At 41.6% G+C, this 15,864-nt stretch overlaps 1 protein-coding gene across 1 annotated transcript in view; it reads left to right on the top strand.

The window, feature by feature from the left end:
• The window catches only part of LOC147458259 (uncharacterized), a 32,779-nt gene that overhangs the window by 4,985 nt on the left and 11,930 nt on the right, over nt 1–15,864 (top strand). Inside the window, exon 6 of the mRNA XM_086512937.1 lies at nt 12,630–13,276. The gene's annotated coding sequence lies outside the window, so the exon portion shown is untranslated. The remainder of the gene's footprint in view (nt 1–12,629; nt 13,277–15,864) is intronic.

Here is a 15,864-nt window from a genome sequence, read left to right as displayed (position 1 = left end):
CGTCAGTGCAGGACCATTCCCTACCCCATCAAGGTCGGGTATCGAGGGGCAATGCATCGTGGCCCTCCATTTCTTGTCCCTCTTAGCCGAAATCTCAGCCTACAATCGATGGTGGCACCCCACCACATCAACACGTGTAATTTGTGTAGGCTGTAAGCCAATCATGCCACTCGAGGTCAACGCACAAAATGCACACACGTCAACTTCAGGAACGTTAGCGCAGCAAGCCAACCATAATTGTCGAGATTAGCTCATGGAATTGAGGAGGCTTTGTATTGTATCAGTTCAGTGTTGCAGTGCTCTTTGGCACCCCTTTACCTGACTGTTGATGGTTGGGAGTGATCATGACCATTCACATAATATGGACTCACTATGGCTCTCGACTCCCAATTGGTTGCCATGTGGTCGTCAATATTGTCATGAATATTACTTTCTCACCTTCTGAAAGTATATTTCAATTTAAATTGGCCACTTAAGTCCATGGAAAATAAAAAGAGAACTAGTGAAATTGATTAAGTGCTAATGGACCAACCCAGTCAAGGCTTGAGACCAAAAGGAAAGAAATCCATAAAAGAGCAAGGTTAATTGCTAACTAGTTATCTTCGTGAAATACACATGTCAAGGAGGGATAAATATCTCGGACAACCTTGATCAAAGGTACATGACAAAGGAGATAATCGAGAGCAATCATAAGAGTCTAAAAGTAGAAAGTGAGTGTGTTAAGCTCAAGTCATTAGAATAGCTTTTTAGATTCTAAATATGAAGTTTGGAAAGCCTTGGGTGAAATTTTAACTTGCCACAAAATGTCTTCGCGACACCTCCAAAGTATCATGCTAAGGTTTTGCACAGGAGGTGAAAGTTTTAAAGCCCAAAGGGTGAGTTTTATTTTACCAAAGATTATCCTAGTTTAGCACGTCCTAAATTAAGAGGTAGATTGTAGCCCCGTATCAGCTTCGTAAGCCTCCAAGGTTGTGCAAAGGTCTTGCACTCGAGCTAGTTAATAAAAGGGTAGGTTTATGGTTTTATTAAATGAAAGGGAAAAGCTAAAGACTAAGGTGGGATCATCCTTTTCTCATTTATTAAGTTGACTTTAGTCTTTGTTTACTAAGCTTGTCTACGCTTCATGTCCAAGGTAGCATATATTTGCTTTGTGTGAACTTAAACAAGTGTTGTGTGTGGTGTGTCTACTTGCCAATATGAGTCACAAGGGGGGGTGTACTCTTTGTGGGTGGACATTAGCTGCCCAGAAGGCGCCCTTCTCATCTCATGCATAGGGGCCTATTGAATCTGCTATTTGTATCTCCTTGGAGATAATAAAACCCCACCACAGGAGAGCACCTCAACCGCCAACAAATATGAATGATGATCATGCTTGAAAGTGAGCGCATCCTCTGATGAGCTGCAGCCCTTCATCCCTCTCTCCCATCTCCTTAGAGACAATAAAACCATCATAGGAGAGCGTCTTAGCCGGCAACAAATGAACGCTGATCATGCTTTAACGTGAGTGTATCCTCATGATGATGAGCTACAACCCTTCATCCCTCTCTTTCCCATCACTCACCTGCATTCCTCCCCTTCGTCAAGGAATGCAGTAGATCCCGACCCTCCATCCACTGTCCATTATTGGGAGGTAATTTTCAAAACCATTGGATGATTGCTAGCTTAGCCTCTAGAATCTCAAACACCAATCATTTTTATTTATTTTTAAACAATGTAAGGCAAGAATATATTAGAAAAGAACCAAATAATTACATTTGTTCACTCAGGGCTTAGACAGACACTAGAATTCAGGAGACCCTGAAGCCTTTTACCGGAGAGCATCCAGTTCTGCTAGCTTAGCCTCCAGAATCTCATCCACCAATCATTGGCATCCAAAATAGCATGAGGAATTTATTGCACTACTGCACGCCAATCATTCACATCCAAATTAGCAAGAGGATTTTGTTGCGCTATTGAAACCTCAACATTCGTACTCTAGCGTCTCCTTCGTAGCTCAGTAGCCCTTGGAATTCATGCGGTCTGTGTAAGTGCAAATGTCAAATGTTATTAGAGGACCATCGCCTTCAAGCATTGTTTCTAGTTGGTTGCTTAGTATTGGCTCCCCTCTCCCACGACCATTGATGATCGAGAATGGTCATGCGCATACCATTTTCATAATCAACGCTCTTGGTCTCCGCCGTTCGTCCTAATTAGTGGGAATCGTCAGTGCACGACCATTCCCTACCCCATCAAGGTCGGGTATTGGGGGGGGGGGGGGGGGGGGGGGGGGCAATGCATTGTGGCCCTCCATTTCTTGTCCCTTCTTAGCCAAAATCTCAACCTACAATTGATGGATGGCCACCATGTCAGCACGCGTAGGCTATAAGCCAATCATGCCACTCGAGGTCAACGCACAAAATGCACACACCTGAACTTTAGGAACATTAGCTCAACAAGCCAACCATAATTTTGAACTTAGCTCATGGAATTGAGGAGGGTTTGTATTGTATCAATTCAATGTTGCAGTGCTCTTTGGCTCCTTTACCCGACTCTTGATGGTTGGGAGTGATCATGACCATGCCCATAATATTGACTCCCACTATGGCTCTCGACTCCCAATCGGTTGTCATGTGGTCGTCTGTCATGATTATTACTCTCACACCTTCTAAAAGTATATTCCAATTTAAATTGGCCACTTAAGTCCATGGAAAATTGTTACCATATACATGTGGTAGTGATGTGTGTGAACACACGGACCGCAGGAGCATTTTTCCCCTCTTTAGGAGGTTTTTTCCCCCGAGCATTGGATATACGCCCATCACTCTAGGGCTATCTATCTTTCCATTGCACACTAAGTAACACACTCTCTATTGTGTACCTTGAGCTTCTTTTGTCTTCTCCAAGCTGTGTGCGTTTCTCTGCAACCCTAATTCCAACAATTGGTATCCGAGCAGGTTACGTCCTCCCTGGCTTAGTCGCCAGCTGCTCCAGCACATGCCTGCTCACTTTCTCCGATTTCAGTGAGCTTTGGCAAGCATTCGCAGGTCGACAAAAATTTCGGGAATGCTCATAGAGCTTATTAAGGTCTGCTCAGATTTTTGATTCGGGCTCATTTCGGCCTCTGTTTCTACTACTGGCAGGTTTGCACAGGCAATTTTGTCATTTTGTGCAGAATTTTTGTCAGTGCCGTTTTCTGCATAACAGGTGCCTTACAGATTCCACGATTTGTGCTATATAGCACGTGTTGTTCTCACTCCATTTCTCCTATTTTTGGGCAGTTTTATCATTGGGTGCATCATTTACCATGGCACGCAACAACACAGCACGCAACAAGACGTTTGCTGCCGAGGACAGGTTGGATGGGGACAATTACCCTATGTGGGCTTACATGATGCAACATGTTCTTGTGTCAAAGGGCGTTTGGAATATTGTGCAGGGCATTGATGTACGTCCTAGTTCTGAGGATGTAGGCGATGTTAAGGATGTTGCAGGTCTTGCTACAAGGATCGCTCCTATTAGAGTTGTTTAACCTGAGGCAGAACAAGCTCGTTGGGATGTAAAGGATGCGCAAGCTCATGCATTGATTGCCTGTCTCTGAAGCGCACCATTGTTTCTCACATTCATTCAATAAAATCTGCAAAATAGGCTTGGGATATTCTAGCAGGTCTTTATGCAATCCGCAATGAGACTAAAATTGCTTTGCTGCGTAAAGAGCTGGAATCGAAGATTATGCATGAGGAAGATGATATGGACACTTTTCTTGCTGGTGTCAAGGATATCAATGAGCAACTTATTTCTGTAGGTGAAGTCATTTCAGACAGTTCCCTTGTGCAGACTGTTCTTGATGCCTTACTAGATTCTTATCAGACTTTTGCTAGTACTTGGAGATTTATGACCCAAGGAAATCCAGAAGTTGTCAAGTTTGATGCATTATGCACATTGCTGTTGCAAGAGCCACTTTCCAGAAAAAACAGGACTAGACAGCGTTCGTGCAGTTGAACATGCTTTTATTACTTCTCAAAGAAAGGATGGTAACAGCAATGCAACCACTTCTTATGGTTCTGTTGCGAGTGGCAAAACTTATGTTCCTAATGCTTCTGCTGGCAACAATTCATCTAGAAATTCTGGTGATAAGGGCAAAAAGAAGATGCGTTGCCATTATTGTAAAGCTAATGATCTCTTGATCAAGCAATGTCCTAAGTTGAAGGCCAAAGAGGCTAAGAAGAAAGAGGTTGGTTCCATTGCAAATGCTGTGTTGCTGATGTTGTTGATGTTGATGCAGAATGGGCTTTTGGTGCAGAGTGCACTTACAATCCTTCTGTCCATGATGCATGCTTGTCAGTTGCTGCAAATTCACGTGTGGTATTTCGAAAGTGGTGCTACAAAGCACATTTCCTCACATCGTGAATTGTTCACCTCTCTCGAGTGTGTCTCTCATGGGAATTCAGTCACTTGTGCCAACAATGCCTCTTATCCGGTTCAGGGAGTTGGAAAGATTGTGCTTATTGTTGCAAATGGCAGTTCCTTCACACTTGTTGATGTACTTTATGTACCTTGGATCAAGAAGAATCTCTTATTTGTATCCGCACTTTCTAGACTTGGACTTGTAGTCAAATTTGTGGATGACAGATGTACAGTTCATGATCTTAGTTTTGGTGATGAAATTGTTGCATCTGGCCTTTTGTGTCGTGGGCTGTATAAGGTCACTTTGCATGACAAGTGTGGACAAAATTTTGCAAATGCTGTTACAAATTCAAGGGCTATTTCAGATGCAAAACTTTGGCATGCACGTTTTGGTCATCTGAATTTTGCCAGTTTGCTACGTTTGCAAAAATCTGATATGGTTGCTTCTTTGCCGCCTTTGGAAGCACCTGTCAAACATGTTTGTGAAGGCTGTATTTTGGGTAAGATGCAGCGTTCTAAGTTTCCAAAGGATGGTTAAGTTCGGGCCACATTACAGGTTGCAGCTTGTGCATAGTGATGTTTGTGGGCCCATGCAAACTCCGTCCTTGGGCAATTACCTTTACTTCGTGACTTTCATTGATGATTACTCCAGGCATGCATGGGTATTTTCGCTTAAAGCGAAGTTCGAAGTTTTTAAGTGCTTCAAACAATTTCTGGCTATGGCTGAAAATGTCTCGAAATGTACTATGGGCACCCTCCGTTCCGATCGAGGGGGGGAGTATATGTCTCATGAATTCAATGCATTTCTGGCTAGTTGTGGGAAACACCAATGTGCAGTGCCTTATACACCTCAACAAAATGGTGTTGATGAGAGAAAAAACAGATCACTTACGGAAATGGCACGATGTATGGTCAAAAGTCAAGCTTTGCCGCATTCTTTTTGGCTTGAGGTCATCATGTGTGCCACTTATATACTAAACAGATGTCCTACGAAAGCTTTGCAGTCTATTACTCCATATAAAGCATGGCATGTTAGAAAGCATTCTATTGAGCACATGCGTGTTTTTGGCTGTTTGGCATATGCTTTGGTGCCACAAACATAGCGCATAAAATTGGATGATAAGGCTATCAAATATATTTTTGTTGGTTATAGTGCTTAAAGCAAAGGTTACAGGCTGTATCATCCACAAACAAAACGTATTCTGGTTTCATGGGATGTAGTGTTTGTGGAAGATTCTGTTCAACCCTTGCTGTCATGTACTAGAGACAGTAATGTAAGCTCACAGGACATTTATGACACTTTGTTACCTCTTTTCAGTGGTGGAAAAATACGCATGTAAGTTCCAATGAGGCAAATGTACAGCCTATGGGGGTCTCTCAAAATGTTACAGATCAGCCTATTACTGATGCAGATGTATATGATGTAGTTGATAAGGAAAGGGCTGAAAATGAGCAGGCTAGAGGTATGCCAAAATGGCTGGTGCACACTTTGCGTGACAGTAAATCGGATGCACGTTTGTCTAGTCGTACTCGTTCAGGTTCTCGCCATGCATCTTATGCATCAGATTGTTATGCTTTGGCTGTGTCTAGCTTACATGATTTTGAGGAACCTTTGTCTTTTGATGAAGCACAAAATTCAAAAAATTGGATGACTGTCATGCAATCAGAATATGATGCACTTATAGAAAATGACACATGGACTTTATGTGATTTGCCTCCTGGCAAAAAGGCCATTGATACGAAGTGGGTTTACAAGTTGAAACACAAGCCGGATGGTGAGATCGATCGCCATAAGGCTCGACTTGTTGCAAAAGGTTATGCACAGCAAAAAGGCATAGATTATGAAGAGACCTTTGCTCCCACTTGTTGTATGACTATTGTGCATTTTCTATGTGCATTGGAAGCTCATTTTGGTTGGGATGTACATCAATCAGACATTGTTACTGCTTTTTTGAATGGTGACATATTTGAGGAAGTTTATGTAACGCAGCCTCGCGGTTTTTTCAAGAAAGGAGAAGAGGACAAAGTGTGCAAATGTAACAAGGCTTTGTATGGGTTGAAGCAATCTCCTTGTGCTTGGTATGAGAAAGCTGACACTCATTTGGTCAAACAAGTCTTTCGTAACAATCCAACAGAAATCACATTGTATGTAAAGCGCGAGGGTGATGTATTTCTCATGGTGGTTCTTAATGTAGATGATTTGCTGAGCACTAGACCAAATGAGAGACAAAGATTTGGGGTTGTTGCATCATTTTTTGGGCATACAGTTTAAGCAGTGTGATGGTGGTATTGCCTTGTGTCAGAAAAGTTACATAGAGACATTGCTATGTAAGTTTGGACTTGAGGATTGTAAACCTACTGCCACTCCCATGGAAACAGGTTTGAAGTTGAGTCTACATGATGCTGGCGATCCTGCTGATGTCACTCTTTACCAAACTGTTGTTGGCTGTCTTATTTATGTATGCAACACAAGGCCAGATATCCATTTTGCAGTCTCACAGGTCAACAGATTTATGCATAGCCCAGGGTCTAAGCATTGGCAAGTTGTCAAGAGGATTTTTTGCTACCTTAGTGGCACTTTACATCTTGACTTGTTTTATCTCAAGGGGGGATCATTGCCGCCAGACTTACATGGTTTTTTGGACTCAAATTGGGCTGGTTGTTTTGACACGCGAGTCTCCACAAGTGGTTTTTGTTTCATGCTTGGCAGTTCATGCATATCAAGGTTGAGCAAGAAGAAACCTACTGTGGAGACTTCGAGTTGTGAGGCTGAGTACAGGGCAGTCTTCACAACTACGGTTGGGTGTGTATGGCTCAGACGCCTTATGGCTGATTTGGGTGTTGGACAGGACACTGCCAACACTATCTACACTGATAGTAAGAGCGCATTGGCAGTTGCGAGGAACCCAGTTTTTCATGCTCGCACAAAGCACATTGAGGTGCATTACCACTATGTCAGGGAGAGGCTCTCAGTAGGAGAGATCAGCTTGGCTTATGTGCCAACACAGGACAACCTTGCAGATCTTTTCACAAAGGCATTGTCTCATGAGAAGCTTGAAGCTTTCCGCAAAGCTTTGGGCTTACTTCCCTTTGTGGGCTGATCATGCTCTCAGGGCATGTCACTTCCCTTTACTCATGTACCAGCTCTCGCTCATCGCATCACTCCAGGGGGGATTTGTTACCATATACATGTGGTAGTGATGTGTGTGAACACACTAGGACCGCCGAGGCATTTTTTCCCTCTTTAGGAGTTTTTTTTTCCCAAGCATTGGATATACGCCCATCACTCTAGGGCTATCTATCTTTCCATTGCACACTAAGTAACACACTCTCTATTGTGTGCCTTGAGCTTCCTTCGTCTTCTCCAAGCTGTGTGCGTTTCTCTGCAACCCTAATTCCAACAAAAATGAAAAGAGAGCAAGTGAAATTGATTAAGTGTAATGGACCAACCCGGTCAAGGCTTGAGATCAAAAGGAAGAAAATCTATAAAATAGCAAGGTTAATTGCTAATTAGTTATCTTCGTGAAAGACACATGTCAAGGAGGGATAAATATCTCGGACAACCTTGATCAAAGGTACATGACAAATGAGATAATTGAGAGCAATCATAAGAGTCTAAAAGTAGAAAGTGAGTGTGTTAAGCTCAAGTCATTAGAATAACTCTTTAGACTCTAAAATGAAGTTTGGAAAGCCTTGGGTGAAATTTCAACTTGCCACAAAATTTCTTGGCGACACCTCCAAAGTACTATGCTAAGGTTTTGCACAGGAGGTGAAAGTTTTAAAGCCCAAAGGGTGAGTTATATTTTACCAAAGATTATCCTAATTTAGCACGTCCTAAATTAGCAAGTAGGTTGTGGCCCCGTATCAGCTTCGTAAGCCTCCAAGGTTTGTGCAAAGGTCTTGCACTCGAGCTAGTTAATAAAAGGGTAGGTTTATGGTTTTATTAAATAAAAGGGAAAAGCTAAAGATTAAGGGAGGATCAGCCTTTTCTCATTTATAAAGTTGACTTTAGTCTTTGTCTACTGAGCTTGTCTAGGCTTCATGTCCAAGGTAGCACATATTTCTTTGTGTGAACTTAAACAAGTGTTGTGTGTGGTGTGTCTACTTGCCAATATGAGTCACACAGGGGGGAGAGGGGGGGGTAATACAGGGACAAGTGTTGGAACATGCTCGAGTTGCATTAGGAGGTGTTCTCACCTCATTGGTCAAGTGTGAAGCATTCTAATTCAAGTCTAGGTGCACACTTGCATAGCTATAAAAGAGAGGGCTCATTGGATTTTTGAAGCTCTTGCTCCTTTCACACACTCTCTCAAATGCCCAAGTTAGCAAAGCAAGCTCTCATCATACTATGTGATGAGTGCCGTTGCGGAGTGTGCAAGAGAAGGGGGAAGAGAATTGGGGAAGAAGAAGCTACACAGAGAGTTGGGTTAGTGGAGAGGAAAGTGAGAGAGTGGAAGTCAACTCTCACTTTATCTCCTTATATTCATTAGGAAGAAAATGTGAGTAAGGGTGGGTTTACCACGGCCACCTGGCCTACACCCAACTATCTCCCACTTGAAGGTCATGGTGGCCAATATTGGGATCAATATAGTTAGTCTATACAAGCTTAAAAAGCCTCCTTATCGAGTTTCCCAAGCTCAACAAGAGGAGATCATGAGGCAAGTACAAGAGTTGGTAGACAAAGGGACGGTGAGGCCTAGTTCCTCTCCCTTTTGTTCTCCAGTCCTTTTAGTGCAAGAGAAAGATGGTACACACAATATGTGTGTGGATTATTGAGCACTAAACCATATCACTATCAAAAAAAGATTTCCTGTGTCTTAGGTAGAAGATCTGTTTGATAAGATACAAGGCTCTACGTACTTCATTAGGATTGACCTTAAAAGTGGCTATCATCAAATAAGGATAGTGGATGAAGATATCCTAAAGACCGCGTTTCATACAACGTTTGGTCTTTATGAATATCTAGTCATGCCTGTTGGCTTGACTAATGCATCTGTCACATTCAATCGTTTGATGGAGAAAATATTTAGACCATACTGCAAGTTTAGTGGAGTGTTCTTTGATGATATCATCATCTACTCCAAGTCCTTGGAGGAACATAAGCAACATCTCCAAGTGATTTTTCAAGCATTGAGGGAGAACAAGCTTTTTCTCAACCAAAAGAAAAGCGAATTTTTCCTTCAAGAGATTCAATACTTACGTCATATTATTTCTCAAGATGGTATCCGTATGGATCCATCGAAGTTAAAGGTAATAAAAGCATGGCCTAATCCAAGGAATCTACATGAACTAAGAAGCTTTATTGGTATGTGTGCATACTATAGATGCTTCATAGCAAATTTTTCTCAAATAGCAGGACCATTACATGACTTAACAAAGAAGAACATTAAGTATTCATGGACTGCTAAGGAGCAAAATGCTTTTGACAAGCTCAAAGAGAAGCTTACCTCTCAACCAATCCTCATGCTTTCGGATCTTTCAAAGCCATTTGAAGTTCAATGTGATGCTTGTGGTGATTCCCTTGGAGCAGTCTTGCTTCAAGAAGGACATGCCATTGCATATGAGAGCCGAAGGCTCAATATAGATGAATGGAGAGTAAAATGCTTTTGACAAGCTCAAAGAGAAGCTTACCTCTCAACCAATCCTCATGCTTCCGGATCTTTCAAAGCCATTTGAGGTTCAATCTGATGCTTGTGGTGATTCCCTTGGAGCAGTCTTGCTTCAAGAAGGACATGCCATTGCATATGAGATCCGGAGGCTTAATATAGATGAACGGGTCTTGGACATTTATGAGAAAGAGCTTTTAGCTGTTCTACATGTCCTAGACACATGGAAGCACTATTTATTGGGGACTCCATTCCCCGGGGTCTTCACTAAGGATTATCGTATGATGTCACGTGAGTGTACAATAGGGGGTGTTTATAAGGACAAAAAGGTAGATTTTACAAATGAGGGTCCCATATATAGGGGGTAAAATGGCAGTTTTAGTGCACGCAGGTGACGTCTTCCTAGTACTACTAGTGAATGTATGAACCTTGTCAATGCTGCACTAGAGTAAGCAAACGTAAATGCTTTCCAAATGAACAATGTTTTTGTCTTATAAGACTAATCCTTTTTTGTGCACAATTTAAATAGTATGCATGCTTAGAATCATGTTTGTGATGATGACGTCACTCAAATACCAAGTAGAATTTGTCAGTCTACGATATGGACTAAAGACCAGACATGCTTGCGGCAGCTACGTCTTCCAACCACCAAATAGACTAGTCATCCATTCTGGAATGTTTTCGCAGGGTGAAAAGGGATCCTCTACCCGCTAAGAAATGTAGACTAATGACTAAGACTTTATCTCTTCTATCGAGGACGACTATGATTTCAAGAGAGGTAATGTCATAAATCTAATATCTAACCAACCCAAATGATTTTCTTATATCAAACTGATCATTTAATGTGGGAGAATAAACGAGAACGAGGGCTAGAATATAGACGTGCTTATGGATCTGTCTTAACACGGGGCCAAGGTTAAAGGGGTCCAAATGAGAGATGGTATGTTAAAGAGGAATGCTACCTAATGGAGCTTAAAGACCTTAGGGTTAGCTTCATTAAAGACCTCTAAAAGTTAAGTGTTAAAAAGTCCTTTGACCTTAGGCAAGCTAAGGCTGACCTTGAGGTGGGAGCCCTACCCAAGCATGAGGTGCTTGCCGGCTTATGAACTAAAGTGCTTAAAGTGTTTGTGGGAACCTTGTCCAAAGCTTGAGGTGATTTTTTATGCTTAAAATGACTAAGGTGTTCAATTCAAAGACAAACTCTCAAGAGACATCAACGGTTTCCATGCTTGATTGCGTTGATTTCCATGCTTGATTGATCAAGTACTTGAAATATTCAATTCAAGCCAAATGACTTAAGAAACATAAAAGACACGTTCAAATGAGCCTCCACATGTGGCCCTCATGATGTGCTCGAATCCTATTGGATGAGTTTTAAAAGGGTCCAATGAGAATTTAGATCCATAAACATAAGTAATTAAGTTCTTTCCCTCAAAGAGGAAAAAGAGGACACATTTCCAAATGAAATAATTAAATAATATGAGAGAGAGAGAGAGAGAGAGAGAGAGAGAGAGAGAGAGAGAGAGAGAGAGAGAGAGAGAGAGAGAGAGGTGTGGACCGAGCATGAGAGGGGGTGCAAAGTGTAAGAGCTCCACCTCCTTCTCCAAGCTTGTTGAGAAGTGGAGAGCTTACACTAACTTTCTTGGCTATGGAATGCAAATCCAACCAAAAGCCATGCTTCAATGCTTAAGCTTGCCATCTTGTTCATCTTCATTACTATGATATTATGATATACTAAGCAAGAAGAGTGATGATAAGTGAGGAACTATTTCTTTCTCCTATAGATGATTCATCTTCCTCTTCCCTACCCTCATTCCCCGCTAGCTCTCTCCACCTTCGAAGGTGTTTGAGGTCTTGGGACTGAGGCTTGGGATAGTTAATGCTTTTTGCAAAGTTTATGGTATGCTTGTGATGTATGAAGCTTTATATCTTCATTGCATCACCTAGGTCACAAGGAACACAAAGATTGTATTATATCAAGTCTCTCTTGATGGGAGAATCTATAATACAAATGCCTTTTGGAGGGGGGACCGGCTCCAAGTAAATCCGATCCTCAACTATTGTCATGTTCTCTAATTCTCTCTCTCTTGCAAAGTTATTGTTCATGCCAAGTTAATTAAGTACTATGTTTATGTTGCTACCATCAATTAGTTCATCCTCTATGTTCTCAAAGTAATCTCAAAAAAATGCTCACTCGAATTCTCTTAATTCCGCTATTCTCAAATTTCATAGGTCATTTCCATTATATTCCCAATGCTTCTTGCCAGGGTTTTCCATGTACCTAGTAACCACTCCCACTGCATGTGCAAAGACTGGTCTTGTGGTTACCATAGCGTACATCAAACTGCCAATTGTTGGGTTTCCAAGCCCATGGGAACATCGCCTAGAGCATGCAAATGAAGCTTCAGTTACTTTTTAGTTTGCATGGCAAGTATTGCTATATATTGTAAGTTTTGTTTTACAAAGATATACAATCAATCATCATAGGGTGTTTTCTCTTACTCTCTCTCTCTCTCTCTCTCTCTCTCTCTCTCTCTCTCTCTCTCTCTCTCTCTCTCTCTCTCGTTTCTTCACCTACACAAGCCATGGCCTGCCCACATCATCACTGACCATAACCGGCTCTGACACTTGGTATCACAGCCTCTTGGCAGCTTCGGCTTGAGTCGACACGGTGCGGGTTTGCAGAGGCAAAAACGAGCATGTCGACCTGCATCAAAGTGAGAGAACTCAATGTCAAGATCATCGCCTTGGCTTTTTGAGCATCTTCCAACACTGGAGCGTCTCCTAACTCAAACTCCTCAAACCTGCTGCAAGAGCATCTGTCGTCTGCGCTATTTCTACATTACAAAGAGGTACAAAATTTTATTTTTCTTTTGTTTTCACACTAGTTATTTAGTTGTCCACTTTTTTCATCCCTTTAAGAGCCCATTCACACCCTTATTCACACACTCGGTGATCGGATAGCAAATTGGTAATTAATCTTGGAACTGACAAGTCTTGGCTCGGAGCACAATTTGAACGACCTTAATTCAATAGACATCTTAAAAACGACTCGCATTTTTTTATACCAACGGTGGTGTGGAGAATCCAATTGATCATGGCATCAAAGGTCGGTAAATTTAATGGATCCGGATTCCACATCTGGCAAATTAAAGTGAAGGGATATTTGATGCGCAAGAATCTGTGGAGCGTCGTCAAGCCGCTATCAATCGACGAAGCAGGCACATCCGCTGCAGTTAATCGAGCGTTATCTGCCAAGAAAAAACACAAGGACGAGCAAGCATTAGGTATTATTCTGACATCTCTCAAAGATGATTTTATTCATTAACATGCAATCTGCCAACGCTGCCTGGATACAGCTAGAGAAGGTTTTGGTGCTAAAGCTAAGTATTCAATGATGAGTCTAAAGATGGATTTGTACTCTCTTGCTATGCGTGCTGATGAAAATATTACATCTTTATTTAATCGGTTGAAGAGTATTAAAACTCAACTTGTTTATGTCGAAGCCCCAATACCAGAAGAAGATCTCATAGCCGTTTTGTTAAAAAGTTTGCCTGATAAATTCCATCAGATTGTTACTGTTTTAAAGGAGAAAGATCCGTTGCCCTCCTTGGATGGTATTATCAATTCATTGCAGGAAGACGAACGAAGGGTACCCCATACCAATTCTACTATTATTCCTAGTGCATATACATTCTCCAATGCAGTATCCCCCATCAGTTTTTTTGATACTTCCAGTACCTATGGAGTCACTAATTGTGCTTCCACCTCAGCTTCATCTCGACCATCTATTGGTAACAGATCTTGTGCCATTTGTGGGTGCAATAATCATTAGACAAAAGACTATCTCAAGAAGAATCATTGTGTTCACTGTGGTAAAACAAATCATTCGTCAAATAGATGCTTTCAAAAGGGTAAAAATCAAATTCTTATGATTGAGGGAGACATCGAATCTCCAATATATTCTGTTGACAATGAAGCTTTTTAGTTCAACTCTTTTCATGTTTTTTTTAAAAGTCAAAATAAATTGTACAGGCTATAGACACTACCACATATGAGTGGTAAGACCTCCCAAATTATCAATTTTTGTTCAAGTCCATTTTTGTCCCGCTTCTCATGAGGTTACTGGGTACACCTTAAACCCAAGGTTTGGTAGTAAGCCAAAAACTCCATTTATTGGTAGCTAATTTTTTAACCTACACCCTATCTGTTCAAAGGGGGGTTTTACTATTATAGCACCAGGTTATGGATACACCAGAAATCCTTGGTTGTGAGAGAACCTAAAACTCACGGTTGCTGAGTATACCAAAAACTCGAGGTATCATGAGAGTGGTCTGTCTAGTTCGGTCTTGAGGGGGGGATTGTTGGGTTTCCAAGCCCGTGGGAACACCGCCTAGAGCATGCAAATGAAGCTTCCGTTACTTTTTAGTTTGCATGGCAAGTATTGGTGTATACTGTAAGTTTTGTTTTACAAAGATATACAATCAATCATCATAGCGTATTTTCTCTTATTGACTATCGACTCTCTCTCTCTCTCTCTCTCTCTCTCTCTCTCTCTCTCTCTCTCTCTTTCGTTTTTGCACCTGCACAAGCAATGAACTGCTGAAGAATATGGAACTTTTGCCATTTCCTCTTTCTCAGCCACTATCTTGGGAGAATCGTCCTTGCTAAGTTTGGAGTATGGTTGGATTGGGGTACTCAGTGACTTTCCCCCTGCATACTAAAACGTTGCAAGACTTTGTGGATGTACTTTTCTTGAGATGATTCAAGAATTCCACATTGCCTGTCTCTCTTGATTTGCATACCAAGAAAGTGATTGACATTTCCCAAATCTTTCATGGAAAAGTGAGTGCTTAGCATCTTTTTTAATTGATTGACCTCATCAATTGATTTGCCTGTGATAAGCATATCATCTATATACAAGATCAAGATGATTAAAGAACCATCATTCAATATTTTTGTGTATAAGCAGCGATCCTCTTGACTTCTTATGTAACCCTAAGAGTGCATGAATTTGTCAAATTTTTGATACCACTGCCTTGAACCTTGCTTGAGGCCATAGAGTGCCTTTTTAAGTCTACAAACCAATTCTACTCTAGTTGGATTTTGGGTTTCACATACAAAGCCCTCTAGTTGTTTCATATCGACATCTTCATCTAGATCCCCGTGAAGAAATGTTGTGCTCACGTCCATTTGGACAAGTTCCATGTCCTGGATAGCAACCAAGCCAAGCACAGTGCGAAGTGTAGTCATCTTGACTACTGGAGAGAAAATCTCATCGAAATCCACTCCTTTTTGCTGCTTGAAACCTTTGGCAACTAGACGAACCTTGTACCTCAGCTCGCGATCTTCCGCTGTATACTTCTTCTTGTATACCCACTTGCAAGGTAAAACATTTTTGCCTTTTGGTAATTCAACCAAATCCCATGTCTCATTAGCCACAATCAAATTGTATTCTGATTGCATAGCCTGCTCCCACTTAATGTTATCGTCCATTTGTATAGCTTCTTTGTAGTAAGTTGGCTCTCCACTGTCAGTGACCAAAATGTGGTGTATACCCGTCTCAAACCGCTCAGGCGTACGTGACACTCTTCCAGAGCGTCTAGGTGTCTAACTGTTGGACTCTGCTCTCTCCGGAGCAATAATCGTATCTTGCACTTTAGGATTAGGTGCAACACTACTGAATTGAGTTAGTTCAGAGGCTACATCCTCAAAACGAACGCGTCCGAAATCACTTGTGCATTTTTGATTCATTGAAAATCACATGTGAGCTACGAATGACTGATGGATTCGGGGTGCCAGAGATAATAGCCCATCTCTCCATTTGCACCATAGCCTATAAAAATGCATTTTTGTGACCTAGGATCTAACTTGC

The sequence above is a fragment of the Adiantum capillus-veneris genome, chromosome 5 (genome assembly GCF_014529385.1).
Source record: "Adiantum capillus-veneris isolate H3 chromosome 5, ASM1452938v2, whole genome shotgun sequence".
NCBI classification, from domain to species: domain Eukaryota; kingdom Viridiplantae; phylum Streptophyta; class Polypodiopsida; order Polypodiales; family Pteridaceae; genus Adiantum; species Adiantum capillus-veneris.
This window is presented reverse-complemented; position numbering and strand designations above follow the sequence as displayed.